This window comes from Tupaia chinensis, unplaced genomic scaffold (assembly GCF_000334495.1).
Source record: "Tupaia chinensis unplaced genomic scaffold, TupChi_1.0 Scaffold000101_1, whole genome shotgun sequence".
Classification (NCBI taxonomy): domain Eukaryota; kingdom Metazoa; phylum Chordata; class Mammalia; order Scandentia; family Tupaiidae; genus Tupaia; species Tupaia belangeri.
In genome coordinates, this window is record NW_006159565.1 from 5,039,200 (window position 1) to 5,054,422 (window position 15,223).

Consider the following 15,223-nt stretch of genomic DNA (forward strand, 5'->3'; position numbering starts at 1 on the left):
CTTGGAGAGATACTTAAGATAAAGTAAAACACTGTAAATATAAAGAATTCAAATGAATTAAGTAGGAAAAATTAAAGCATTTTTATTTGGAAGTGTATCTTTAATACATATGTATGATACAGCCTAGATATAGTATATATTAAATATATATTACATATTAATTTGTAATCTATAAATACATAAACATACATACTGTGCTATGGACAGAAATATATCCCTCCAAAATTCATATGTTGAAGCCCTAACTCTCAGTGTTACTGTACTTAGAGATAAAGTCCTTAGGACGTAATTAAGGTTAAAAGAGGTCATAAGAACTGGTGACTTTATAAGAAGAAAAGGAGAAATGTGCTGCCCCTCACCACCCCACAATACACACCTGAAGAAAGACCGTGAGTGACCGTCTACAAGCTGATAGAAGAGGCCTCAGAATAAAGCCTACCTTGCCAGCACCTTGATCCTCAACTTCATAGCCTCTAGAACAATGAGCTACAAATTTCTATTGTTTACCCACCCAATCTGTGGTATTTTGTTACGGTAGTTCAGGGAGACTCATACATTCATGTATACACACATACGTATGAATCACACAACCACACACCTACACACAGCTTTTAAAAATGAGATTAAGGTAATTTTTTATGTAAGTAGTCTAGTGGACAGTTTTAAATACCCTGATTATTGTCCTAAATTATATTGTGGTGAGTAATTACTGTTTTCTGATTTATGGCTCATGCTTTCCTATATTAAATGAATAGAGACAAGTTAAACTTTTTTTTGGTTGTAATTTAAAGCTTTATATTATTTTAAATGTGACCTTTGTAGCATTACGTTAAAAATTATTGAGATTTGAGGGTCTTTTCTATACGTTTTCAGATTTCTCTTAATTTTCTATGACTTTGAATACACATGACTGAAGATACGTAAATGATCGATATAGTGGAAGTGGGTCATTGTAAGTATAGGCGTAAACCATTGAAAGGCAAGAAGTTTCCTGGGCTCTGGGGGCTGTCAGGGTCAACACGTGTGACAGATGGGTACTGGAGAACTTCTGTTCTGAGTTTAGTGACTTCCAGTTAGCAGTGTGGTGTCAGCAAATTATGTGATCCCTTTGAAGCTCAGTTTGTTACCTCCAGAGCTAAGTGGGACTTCATAGTAGTAGCCACTTTTCAGGTGTACTATCAAGTCCAACCATACGTCACCTTGAATTTACCCTTCATCTGTGACATCAGTGGGTGACTACACGGAAGCCCCTTTCCCTTCCTGTCTAGAACATTCCAGATTGCTGAGTCTTCAGCATAATTGTGTACTGGCTAGGGGCAAAATCATCATCTGACCTGGCTTCTGCATTTCTAAAGTGAATCTAATGATACTGATCCCTCCAAGAACGGGTGTCAAGCTAACTCGTTATATCACCCAGAGGGAAATCATTTCCTACAGCTGAGTACAGAGACTCATGCTGTTATTTACTGGTGTGCTATTCTGAGTCATTAAATGGAATTCAGAAAGAAGGACATCTAAGCTGTGACTAGACTTGGGAGCCCACTAAAGCTGAATTTGGCTGCAACTCTGAAAGTCTATGTAGATCCCACATGGGTGAAATTTTGTTGAATTAAGTATTTCTTAGAATAACTCAGCCATGGGACCAACAGATGGCAAAATGTTTATGTTGCTGGACTCCTATGTAGTTGACTGTGGTTTGAGTCCCAGACCCAGACAGCTTAAAAAAAACTCTGGCTGGGCACATGTGTGTGCATGCCCAAAATCCCCAGAAGAGAATGGAGGAGAAGCGATTGTGATATGATCATCCCCCATGGAGTCATTTCTCACTTTTTTGTCTCTCTTTCTCTCTCTGATAAGTGCATGCACCCTATACCAAAATTCTCTCAAAAACAAAAATAAAAAACAAAAAAACAGTGTACCATGATTTGGAAACTTCTTTGATAAACCAAAACACCATTGGATTGTTGGTAAAGTCATGATGCATTTTTGTGTAAAAAAATATATCATGACTTTTCTGATGACCTAATAGTTTGAACTTTCAGTGTGTGTGTGTGTGTGTGTTTTAAATAATTCTAATTATGTTATTGGAGTTTAGCAAGATATCAATGTTATTAATAGTAGTGACTATCCATCATCTCAATAGTAGATATAAATAAATCTATGTAAAGATTAATAGAGCAACACATAGATATATCTATATATGTTTATGTAATACAGATACATTTTTACATATAATGTAGATATAGACCCAGTTCTAAAGGTAGTGATACATAGAAATTGTAATGGCGGGGAGGGGGGGGCAGGCTGTCTAGTGCATACTTACACCTGAGAAGTAGCAGATGCTCATTACATATTGACCGAATGAATCCAGAAGAAAGTTAACTAAGAAGCTGAGGGAATGAGGGCATGTAGTGGCAGTACTTGCCTTTTTGAGCACCCGAGAGTGCACCCAGCAGAACACAGGCGTTGTTCCTTTGAAGGAAACAGAATATTATGGCACAAATGAAATAGATACAAATACCTGGGAACTTAAAACACAGCTGCTCCTAAGATGCTCATTTAAAGCAGCTGGTGCAGGCTAAGGCATGGTGCCTTTGAGAGCTTCTTGGGAAATCCACTGATCTAGCAGGAGAAACAAGCAATATGTAATGTGTACAGTCATTGGTCTGTATTTGACTGTGATTAGAGTGATTAAGGCAGGTACCTGTGTTCAGTGCAGAGGAAAAGGGCCCCAAGTGGCCCTGTAGGTTCTGAGTGATTTCTAAGGAGGACAAGGAGGGGTAAAATTGGGAATCAAGAATGCTGTCCCAACAGAACATTATCACTTGAGGAAAGGCAAGGAGCAGAAGGAGAGAATGATATATTTCCGTGGGTAAGAAACAAGAACAGGCCAACTTTACAAGACTGATATTCAAAGCCAATGTCAGATTGAAGCTTTCTGAGTTGTAATATTCACTTAAAGCAGTTCTTCCACCTAGCTTTCTTACATAGTGCTAAAGTTTCACTGTTTAGAAAATGCCCTTGTAGAACCTTCTAGTGAACCTTCTTGAGTATTTTGGGCTTTCATTTAGGTCAAATGTACTAAAGTACTTGTGATCACAAGATCCTGCTCTACTTAAGAAGTCTAGATAAATGTTAATGTGAGGAAATTTGCTCATGCATATTTTCACACGTAATTTCTTTAATTGGCATTATGCATTTTGCATAATTTAAATACCGACATCTGGATGATTTGCTCAGCCGGCAGAGAGGACTCTTTCATCAGAAACATCTACATGGCATCTTCTCTGAACTGGATGCTAACAGTTCGCTGTTTGGTATTTAAATAAAGAATGATGTATCTGCAGTGGGAATTGGAAATTGAACTGCCCCAAGAGTTTCTATTCATTACAAGGACAGTATTAATTACATTTACTACTAAGGGGCTGACTGGCAGTAATGCCATGGAATTTAGGCATACAAGTGCCACAGAGTTCTTTTCCTAGTTCTGCCCTGGTGTGTCCTGGGTCTATTCACTGTCTATTTTAAACATGTTCCTTTGGACTATAGATACTGTATTATGGATTGTTTCCAAGTCATGGTAATAGCAAATCTTTGCATTCCTAGTTCAGTTTCTGTGATTTGATTGTAGAATTGTGATACAACTTTATCATGCAAGGTACAAATTTTTTGGACACTTATTAAATTATTATTATAGTCTATTAGTATCAAATCTTTTTTTTTAAGAGGTTTTTGCTATAGGGCGTGCACACTCGCCAGATAGACAGAGAGAGACAGAGAGACAGCAAGCGAGAAATCACCCCCCAGGGGGGATGGCAACACCGCAATCCCTTCTCCTCCATCCTCCTCTCGGAATCTTGGGCATGCACGCACACGTGCCCGGCGTGAGTTTTAAGCCACCGGGTCCGGGATGCAAACTGTGGTCGACTACATGGGAGTCCAGCGACATAGCCATTATGCTAACTGCTGGTCCCTCAAATATTAACACTTTAAAAGTGTTCCCTTATTAGCTTACTCTGGCCATATGAAATATTGCTTTGAGATTCAAGAGCTATGTTTGTCTGGCAAGGAACACGAAAACAGCATTGATAAGAGACGGTCATGGCACTAGATACTATTCCTACTTTGTTCTCAATGACCCCCTCATAATCTTCTCTTCTCTGGCTTTGGTCCACTGTTTGCTTCCTAGAGGGGCAGACAGAAAATAAGCTAATGTATGATATCACTTGGACAGCCTTGAGTGCTCTGAAGACAGTAAGCTAGGTGGAGTGATGTGTGTGCTTAGGCATGAGGTGGGGTCACTGGCAGAGCAAGGACCTTGTTCTTCCTACTCACTGTTGTCTCTAGTTCCTAAGAGAGTAGGCAGCATGTGTAATAAGAGCGGATTGATGAGAAGGAACAAGTCACAGAGATGAGGGTGGGGGCAATAACTCAGGTAGACAGAGCAGCACAGGGAGAGACCCTCAGTGAGAATGAGGAGGCCACTGTGGCTGGAGTGATATGATTCACATGGGGAGTGGAAAGGGAGATAAAGTTGGGGAGGGGTCATTGAGAACAAAGTAGGAGCAGTATCTAGTGCCAAGACCATCTCTTATCAATGCTGTTTTCGTGTTCCTTGTCAGACAAACATAGCTCTTGAATCTCAAAGCAATAGTTCATATGGCCAGAGTAAGCTAATAAGGGAACATTTTTAAAGTGTTAAGATTTGATACTAATAGACTATAATACAAATAACTTAATAAGTGTCCAAAAAATTTGTACCTTGCATGATAAAGTTGGTATCACAATTCTACCATTAAATCACTAGAAACTGAACTAGGAATGCAAAGACTTGCTTTTACCATGACTTCAAAACAATCCATAATACAGTATCTGTAGTCCAAAGGAACATGTTTAAAATGGACAGTGAATAGTCCCAGGACGCACCAGGGCAGGATTTAGTGAGAGGTGGGACTATTTTTTTCTAAATGCGTGAGAAACTATTATAGGGTGGTTTTATGTATAGCCTCTTGACATTTTAAAAAGATAGCTCAGGTTGCCATACAGAGAATAGGCTGTACAATGGCAAGAAACAGAGCAGAAAGACCATTCTGTGGATGCCAAAGACTCCAGACAGGAGATGGAGGTAGCCGGAATTAGGGCAGTAGTGGTGGAGACAGCAAGTCGTGGGTGACTGAGACCATATCATGCAGGTATTGCTGATCAGACTGGTAGTCTGGCTCTGCAGTATGAGACAAAGACAGGACCAGCTAACTTTCTCTTTCTACAACCTTCTCGTCGCTGATGCTCTCTTCCCACCTGAGCCTCCTCCTTTCTGGAGCCTTGTACTGATAAAGGTTGATTCCCCAGTAAATTTCCAATTCTTATTCTTAATTTTCTCAGACTGTTTTTTTTTCTCCTTTTTTTTTATATAAATCTGATTATGATACAAAGAACTTCATTCGTAGAGCTCTTAAATGGAGAATTACAGACTGTCTTTCAGCCGCATGAAGACATAGAACACGTTACTAGCCTATAAATACTATTTTTACTCAGTTTGGCATTCTCTCTGGGAACATAGCAAAAATAAGAAGTTTTTTCCTGAAGGAATATGAAGAAAATTCAGATCTCTTTTCATTTTAGTTTGTCAGATTGTATGGACAAAGCAGGAGAGAAGACAGGATGGTAGTTATTGACAGCTTAATTTACTTCCCAATAAACTGACAGCTATTCCCTTCCTCTATTAGATAAACAAGATTCTGTCTATGTGGGAAAGAATATACAGGAGACAATAACTTCCAGGTTAATACCAATTTGTGATTTACTTTCAGGATTTCGGAGCTAATTGATTTGAATTGATAATGACTATTTTGTGTTCGTATATTATAAAACAAAATGTAAGGCCGTAGACAACACTTGCTAGTGATATTGGTGAGTAATTTTTTTTTGTTTAATGTACTTGACAGAGAGAAAGAAAAAGAAAGAAAGACACAGTTCTTCCCCCTGTCTCTTCCCCCTTGGGGGATGGTCATTCCACTAACCCTTCTCCATTTCTCCTTTCAGGATTTTGGTCATTCACACACATGTACCTGGCATGCTTTTTTAAGCTGCCAGGTCTGGAAGTTGAACTATTTATTTGGTCATATAAGATCCAGCCTCCTTAACCACCATACCAACGGCTGGCCACGTGTGTCATTTATTAGAAGTAAACAGTGTTCACTTCTGCACTGCCTGAAAAGAATTACAATGCCAGGATTTTCTTCATTAGCAAGAAAGGTCTATTGGACATTTATCGGATTTTCTTATAACTCTCCAGTTTCCATATTTCTCATTAAAAGGAATAAAACAGGTGACTTAAGGGCAATCAGTGTAAACTATTTGTCACCTAGAGTCCATCTGCCTCTACAGTGTCTCTCAAGCTGTTCTTGTCTTTCTAATTCGTGTCCCCCTTTCCTCTCTGTTCCTACTGATCCTACACATCTTTGTCAGATTCATATTTTAAGTATCAACCCATTACCATTTTCAGTGACTTTACAGTCTCTGAATCTAATAATGACCTGTCTGGCTTTCCAGACTTCTTTCCCAGGTTTGTCAGCTAAATTGGAATACAGTGCTTCCTTTTCTATATGTACATGTCTTCAGACTCTGTATCTTTGCTCCAAAACTTATCCAGGAACACCTATAGTGGTGTATGCTGCTAGGATGCTGTGTCTACAGGCTGGGACCACATGGGAGGCCCCAGTTTGATTCCTGGTTCAAAGTAAAGGCTGGATGGTGGTGTGAATTTGGGGAAGCTGAAGCAGGAGACTCGGCAGCTCATGGCTGGCCTAGGCAACACAGAAAAACCTTGTCTTTAAAAAAAAAAAGAGAGAAATCCCCCCAAGCCTAGAGTACTTCAGTTTTCTTCCATTTTTGTAGCCTGTTGAAATGTTATTTTGGACTTTGATGTTAAAGAGACAGTTTGAGATGACATCACAGATTTCAAAGAAATGAGGAAGTGATGCTAAAAGCAAAACAAACATACAACCCTGCAGCAGCAATACTGCCGTGAAACCACTAAGGGAAAGCATATGAGAAAGCTCACAAGCTGGCCACTGAGGAAAAGGGGAGGTTGTGGGGGGCTGTTCCTAAGACCTCAGCAGCTAAATCAGTGAGGATTTGGAACACTTTCCTCATTCCCTCAAGTCTGAGAGAAGCAATCTGACTTCCCTGTTTTTATTGAGTAAAAGCAGTTGCCCATGGTGGCAACTGGGATGACTACCTCTGGTAATTAAGGCCTGGTGGGACAGTGAGAAATTTGAGGGTACCCTCCCCACCTCTAAGCAGTAAGAGAGAGCAGAACATAGGAACTCAATCTTTTGCTGTGCCTCAGTGTAGATCTACTGTCATCTCATCAGGCTAGGAAAATGTGGATTTAACTCAGAGCACTTTGTTTCCTACCTAGAAAATTCACAGACACAGCAGGACAGGAGTCAAGGGGTTGCCCATCTGGTGTCAGAGCATATGGAATTTCTGGACAGACACACCTAAGCGTACACAAGATGAAGAAGAGAAGTAGGACAGTTATATGTAAACATAATAACTGTGCATGCATGGGATTGATTGATAGGTGGGCAGACAGCAAAAAAGAAAGATCGAATATAGCCTACAAAAGACCAAAGATCACAATCTAGATGAAAACATACCTCAAGGCATAAGAGGAAATTCATTACAACTGTTTCATTTTGTGGAACAAGTTAATGAGAAACACAAATTCAATAAACAAAGCAAGATATAATAAAAAGCAGAATGAGATTGAAAAAGGGAGATTGCAGACCTAAGGAAAGACTTTGAGGTCCAAAGCAACAATATTGCAGGACTAATAAATAAAATTAGAAACATCAGGGAAAAGAATAGATGCAACTGAAAATCCAATCGCAGAGAGTAAAAGCTCCACAGTCTCAGTGACACAAATGAAAAGATCAAGATACTAAAGCAATCAGAAGCTAAAAGATAGAGAAGACAAAGACAATGTAATATAAGGATAATTGGTGTCCCTGGAGTAGACAGGCAACAAATGAAACAGAAAATGGAAAATAAGACATTGTTTTGTGAAATAAAACTAAATAAACCAAAGAACAGAGTCTGCAGATTAGGAGAATATATTGTCTTCCAGGAAAATGTCGAGCATAAACTATTCAACATTGAGATCTATCCTAATTAAGCTATTGGATTTAAAGGATAAAACAAAAATTCTTTCAGCATTAAATTATCTACCAAATTGGGGCTGGCAGGTAGCATGGTGGTTTAGGGTGTTGAACTCCCAAATGGCCAGTTGTGGTTTGAGTCCTGGACTCAGCAACCTACTCTCTCGCTTTCTCTCTCTCTCTCTCCAAATTAAAATAAATGAATAAAATGAAATAAAATAATTCTAAAAAAATAGAAAAAAATTATCTACCAAATTACCTGCCATGGATTAACAGTCATACTTACATAGTACTTAGAGTGGTATTCAGTTTCTGGACATTGGACCCATGCCTTCAGTATATTGAGGGAAGGGAAAGATGGTTGACCAGTATGTAGCCCCAAATTGCAATGATGTCATTCAGGTCTAAAGGCAGGAGGCAGACTTTTTCAAACAGGTACAAATTTAGCTAATGGTGCTTAAAACCAAAACATGTATGTGTGTGTGTGTGTGTGTGTGTGTATATGTATATATATACATATACACACACACATACATATATATGCGCGCACACACACATATACACACAGACAAACATCGAGTATGTATATTCATAATTCCTTTTTTAAGTTTAGAAGGATATTTTAGGAAATACCTCTTGTAATCAACATTTGACCGAAATTCAAAAAATACATCAGTTTCTTTTCCATCTGTTAAATTGAAATAAAATCACATTTTTTAAATTAAAAAATGATTTTGCTAGAGGATTATTATTGTTGGAAAAGTCAAGATACATTTTTACATAGAGAAACATAAAAACCCAACAATTTGCTAGCGGGCATATGTTCTCGTCAGAGAGAGAGAGAGAGAAAGAGAGAGGGAGAGGAGAAAGTACCTCTCCCATAGGGGATGACCATGCTACAACCCCTTCTCCGTCATCTGTTCCTCCTTTTGGGCATGGACACACATGCACTCAGCATGTTTCCTAAGCCACTGGGTCGAGGACTCGAACCATGTGGTTGGTTATGTGGAATCTGGCTCCCTTAACTATGAAGCCATGAGGCCAGCCCACTAGAAGATTATTTTGTTTTTCTTAGAAGTCTTTCTGACTTTCCCTCCTCCCTCCTCACACTTAAACTGGCATGAGCTCTAAGCTTTGATTGTGTCATAGCCTTCCCCACCCCAACTTCTGCTGTGTTTGTAAATTAAATGCACTTTATGATATGAGTCAGTCTACAAAACTCCACACCTTAGTGAAATATATCATTTTCTCTATTGTAAATTCCCACAGAAAGATTCTGGTATTTAATTCTTGGCTCTTCAGGAAAATAATTTCACTTAAAACTGATTCCCTATATGGTTCCAGCTCCATGTTACCATGGTAATGTGCTGCTCAAGAGAAGCCAGATTCCATGTAGCGACCAGTTTGAAACCCCAGCCTTGTCAGCTGATACACAACTGCCCAGGATCCAGCAATCTGTAAAATGAGAGGAAGGGGATTGGGGCATGACCAGACCCTGTTGAAGATGTGCCTCCCTCCCTCTCCCTCATTCCTCTTGCTCCCTGTCTCTTTCTCTCAAGTGCACACTATTGTGAATAAAAAGAAAAATGAAATCATCGCCTACAGTACCAATTAATTGGCACTCATTGAATGACTATTGTGGGCCTGATGCAGCTATATTACCCTACCACAGTGTGACAACATGTAATTTCTACAAGATTATAGAGAGAGTTTTATTTAGGTGAGGGAGACACATTGCCCAAATTTTCCCAGTTTTTCTTTTCAAGCAGCATCTAGCTCCTAGGTAGGCTTCTCAAGAATAAAAAAATAAATAAATAAATAATTAAAAAAAAAACACAGGTTTTTGTTGTGAATAAGTTTTGGTATTGTTTTTCTCTTAGTCATTTGCTGTTGAGTTTCATAAGGGACAGTGCTAGACATAAAGGATATAATTATGACCAAAGAGGCAGAATCCCTGCTCAAACAAATAAATAAACAATTGTATTGATTACATGGACTCTCCCAGTAAACCAAGTCCTGTGTCATCTTCTGCCCTGGAATGTGGACATTCCTGCCCAGCAGCACACCAGAGCCTCTGAATGTGGCAGAAGTGATTTTAGAACAGCTTCAGTACTAGATAGGTGGGGTTTTTTGGTTTGTTTTTTGTTTTGTTTGTTTTGAGAGTTTTTTGCTGTAGGGGACGTGTGCATGCCAGAAAGACAGAGACAGAGAGACAAAGTCAGAAATCACCCCTCAGGGGGCCATGCCACAATCCCTTCTCCTCCATCCTCTCGGGATCTTGGTCACACACACATGCATGCCCGGCATGAATTTAAGCAACTGGGTCTGGGACTTGAACCATGGTCAACTACATGGGAGTCCAGCGACATAGCCATTACGCCAAATTCTGGTCCCGCTAGACAGGTGTTTTAAGTTCAGAGGTATTTTACCTGGATAGATGTCTGGAGGTTGGGAGGAAAAAATTAAATATATTATTTGTAAATGTAATGACTATAATGTTGAAGATAAGCTGCTATTATGGTTTTGACACTTTCAGACCATCTATAGTTTTCTTTTTATTCAAATAAACAGAACTGAATGTTCTGTTTCAATGCAGTTTGCAGAACTGAACATATTTCACCTTTTCCTTTATTTGGGACCTTGTGTGCCTGGTGTTGAGGGGCAGTGGCCGGCTCTGCTATGTTAAGTACTTCACCTTATTCAAGAGGTGTTTCATAAATTATGTATAACAGTGGATGCCACTCAATAAATATTTCATACATGATAGATATTTTTGTCTGAAATTACTTTTTCACTTGAGCAATGATTTAAACCCTCGTTTTCAGTTTTATGAGGTGACACTTTTATAATATCATGTAGTTGAATGCAGCTTGAATGTCATAGAGCTTTAGGGCAACATTAATCATAAATTCATTCCTACTTTCAGTCCTGAAAACTTTCTCCTAGTCCAGGTTTTACCTGTTATGTATATTGTTTGTGTGCCATGTGTTGGAGACAGTAGGAGAAAATAATCGTTGTGGCCTAATAGTTTCAAACATAAATTTCCAGTGCCTTTCAAAGTCTGTGAGTCTGGGCCATCCCCCATGCTGCACAGAGGAAACTGAATCCCACATGGCCAACCAGGGTTCGAGTCCTGGCTCTATTGACTCGAAAATACATGAGACAAACACATGCATACACAGCCTCCTGACAAGATTGAGAATTGTTGTGGCCACGTCCCATTATGCCATAGCCCCAGGCACTTGCTTACTCAAGCTCACTTGCTCTCTCTAATGAACCCGCTAGCAAACATACAAACAAAAACAGTCTATGTGACTTATTTAGAGGAATAAAAAAAGTGTTGTTCAATCGGTTAAAGAAAGGAATAATATTAAACTAAACTGGGATGCTGGGATATAATCCAAAGCAGCAATTTCTCTAGTTTGAGTGGGGACCAATTAGAGTTTAAAATATTGCCTTTTTGGGAGTGGTGGGAGTTACTGTCCACTCTTGTGCAGAAAGAAAGTACATATGGGGGCCAGAAGGTGGCATGATGGTTAAAGGTATTGGAATACGACATGGTTGAGTGCTTTTTGAGTCCCAGGCCTGGCAGCTTGCTTTCTCACTTTCCCTCTCTCCTTTTCTCTCCATACCTCTCTGGTCAAATTAAAATAAATAAATAAAGTTAAATAAAATAATTTTTTAAAAACGTACATATGCCTCTGAGTTTGTGGGAACGATCACTCTCCTTCTCTTGTGGACCTCCAGGCCTGGAATAGTTCATTGCTGTGTGTGCAATACTGTCATAGTTCACTGCTACCAGTGCTTCCAGTGAAGACATTGTTTTATGGGATAGAGCTCTGTGATTAAATTCCCCACGGTAATATATACCTTTAAGAAACCCACGTCCTTCCCACTTCTGCTTGAATTCCATGGGAAGAAGGAAAGCATCAATTTGGCTAATATCTGAGAGGTAGGAGCAGGGGTTGGTTTATGTAGAGTGCTCATGGCGGATAAGATTTGCAGGGGCCTTGGTGTAGTAAATCAAAGCTACTGAAGTCTCTGAACTCAAATGCTGAGGTTTCTTGCCATGAAAAGGGAGCCCGGCTGATAAGAGGAGTAATTGAAGAGCAATGATACGGTTGGTTTCCTTTTCTTGAATCTAAGTTATGCATTGGTCATTTTCTCTGCATATCTATTTAATGGTTGTTAAATTAAATTGCTTTCTTTCAAGTGGTGATTTTTATGGTTTTTTTTTTTTCACTCATCTTTTTTTTTTTTGTCCTCAAACCCTGACTCCAGACCTATAGGTGTGCATTTGAGGCTTAAATATTGTATAAACTAAGGCTTGAGGGACTTCTCCCTCTCCACTGCCCTACTCCAGAACCTCTTAGGAACTCTCTTGTCTGGAGGTTTAAGCTTTACTTTAATGTTAAGTTCTGAATTCTTCACCAACATAATGGCAGACTTTATACATTGTATTAATATTTAAACACAAAAAGGACAGCCTGTGGTGTGGTGGTTAAGGTGGCTGAATCTCACATGGCTGTTGTTGTGTTTCAGTTTCTGGACATAGAGGCTTGAGAAAAACATGAACATGGAGGCCCAGAAAACATGTGAAGTGCATGTGGTTGCTTGCCCAAAATCTCACAAAGAGGGAGAAATGGACTGGGAATTGTGGTGTGACTGTTTCCCATGGGGGTACTTTCTCGCTTTTTCTTTTTCTCTTTGTGTATTTCTCTGGTGAGCGCATGCACCCTCGTGCAAATATTTTTAAAAGCTCAATGACACAAAATACATTTCTTTATTCCAGGAATGTAAGAGGTAGCCATTGTGCTGTCTAGATCAGTGCTGGGTATTGGAATTTACAGAGCTGTGTTGGTTCCTGTAGTTGATTATAGGTTGGGGTGAGGAGAAGAAATGCATAGAGAATATCTGACCAGGACTCCTGTCGGTAGTTTGAAACCCCCTTGCTGTTGCTCCCATCATATCCATATCCCGAGCACAATATTGTCTGAACTTGGCACAGTTCAAACTCAAGACTGAAAATTCTACCTTCCATCTTCCAGAATTTTCCTGCTTTCCACTTTGAACTTCTCTAGAAATTTGATTTTATAGTTCTTTAGTCTGATCAGGTGGGTCTGGTATTAAGATATAGACCTGCTGGTCTTGTCCCTGATCCTCCTTCCCGCTTTCCTCTGAACTCTGTGTATCTACTTATGCATTTATTCATTCTTTGACAAATACCAGTTGAGGAACTACCATGTGTCAGACATGAAATTAAGCACTGGGTTATGTTCTAAGTCAGAGGGCAGGTGATGAATTTGGATGTAGATATTAAATAGTAATAATCGCCAAAAAGAGAAACAAATTAACATGAGGGAACTTGATGATTCTATCTTGTATAGGATGATGGTGGAAGGAGGGGTTTGAGCAGAGACCTGAGAAAGGGAACAAATGATGTATGTATGTAGGGCAGTGCTCCTCAGCGAGGCCTGATCATGTTCCCCAGTGGGCATTTGGCAATATCTGGAGACATTTTTGGTTGTTGAAGAAAGGGTAGTGCGATACCCACATCTTGTGGGTAGAGGCAGGGTTGTGGCTAGTTTTCCTGCAGTGCATTGCATGACGATGCATCTGGCCCAAAAGTTCAATAGTGCAAGGTCAAGAAACGCTGCTCTAGGGGAAGAGAAAAGGAATAGCAGTACAGAAGACTCAGTAGCCATAAAAGCACAAGGAACAGAAGCAACTAAGTTCTGAGATAGGGGCAGTCTGGCAGTTTTGAGGAACAACAGGAACCATATATCGCTAGATAGGAGTGAACAAGAGGGACAGGGTCCGGAGATGAGAACAGGAAGTGAGCAAGGGGTGAGATCAGTTAAAGCTTTGTATACTGCTACAGTCGAATGGGAGGCCATTTAAAGGGTGAGAACAGAGGAGGGACCTGCCCTGGTATGAGTTGAGCATATTTTACAGAGGGCTGGCGTGGTGGTCTGGACTGTTGTAGTAATCCAGGTGAAAGAGCATGGTGGACTGTGCCAGGGAAGAGTAGTGCAGGTAGTTTGATGGTAACAGATTTGGGATGTATTTTGAAGGTAATATCAACACTAAATATGAGGATTTAGAGAAAGAAAGGAGCGGAAGATGGCCATGGTGTTTGTTCTGAGTAACCGTAAAGAAGGTTGGCATGTACTAAGATAAGATTGCCTGCAGGCTCAGGAGGCAGGGTGGATCAAGAATTATAATTAATTTTTAAATGTATTAAGTTTGAGCTGTCTGACTGCCATTCCCACAGTTTTACCAAGGTAGGTGGGTGTATCTGTATCTATATATAGATACGGGTTTTAAGAGAGAGAGGTCAACCTTGGGAGATTTAAATTTGGACGTTATTAGCATATACATAGCAGATAAAGTCAAGAGATAGGATGATACAATCAATTAAATGAGCATAGAGACAAGTCCCAAGCATGACAGCCTCCTTGAAGTGGATTCAAAAGAGAATGAGAGAAGATGAATAGGATAACTGCAAGTATTGAAACAACTTTGAAGAAAAGGTTTTTTTGTAAAGAGTCACGGAGAGGAGGCCAGTGGTTGTGTAGTCCTTAAGGCACTGGACTCCTGTAGGGCTAATTGTGGTTTGAGTTGCAGATCCATCAGCTTGAAATTCACACCAGGCACATGTGTATGTGTGCCGAAAAACCCAATAAGAGAATGGAGAAGAGATTGTGGCATGGGCCATTTCCACTGGGGTGATTTCTTACTTTCCCTCTCACTGTCTCTCTGTCTTCTGGTGAGAGTATGCGCCCTATGGCATAAACCTTAAAAAAAAAGAGGAGTCACAGAGAAGTTAATAGTAGTTGGAGGGAGATGCAAGGACAAGGGAGGAGACAGTGGTTGGTTGTTGGTGGGAGATCTCTAACAGATTTGTATGTAGTGGGAATGACCTAGTAGACAGGAGAAGTTGCTGATGCAGGTGACAGAAGGTCAAGTACCCCAGTTACAGGGATAGCTAACTTACAGAGAGGGGCTGCTCTCAGCAACATGCACAGCTCGACCATAGTAACTAGAGAGAAGAGCCA

The 15,223-nt window shown here is 39.9% G+C and overlaps 1 protein-coding gene across 1 annotated transcript in view; it reads left to right on the forward strand.

Annotated features, from left to right (window-relative positions):
- The window catches only part of KIF16B (kinesin family member 16B), a gene marked incomplete at its 5' end in the record, with an annotated part of 299,847 nt that overhangs the window by 107,462 nt on the left and 177,162 nt on the right, over positions 1 to 15,223 (forward strand).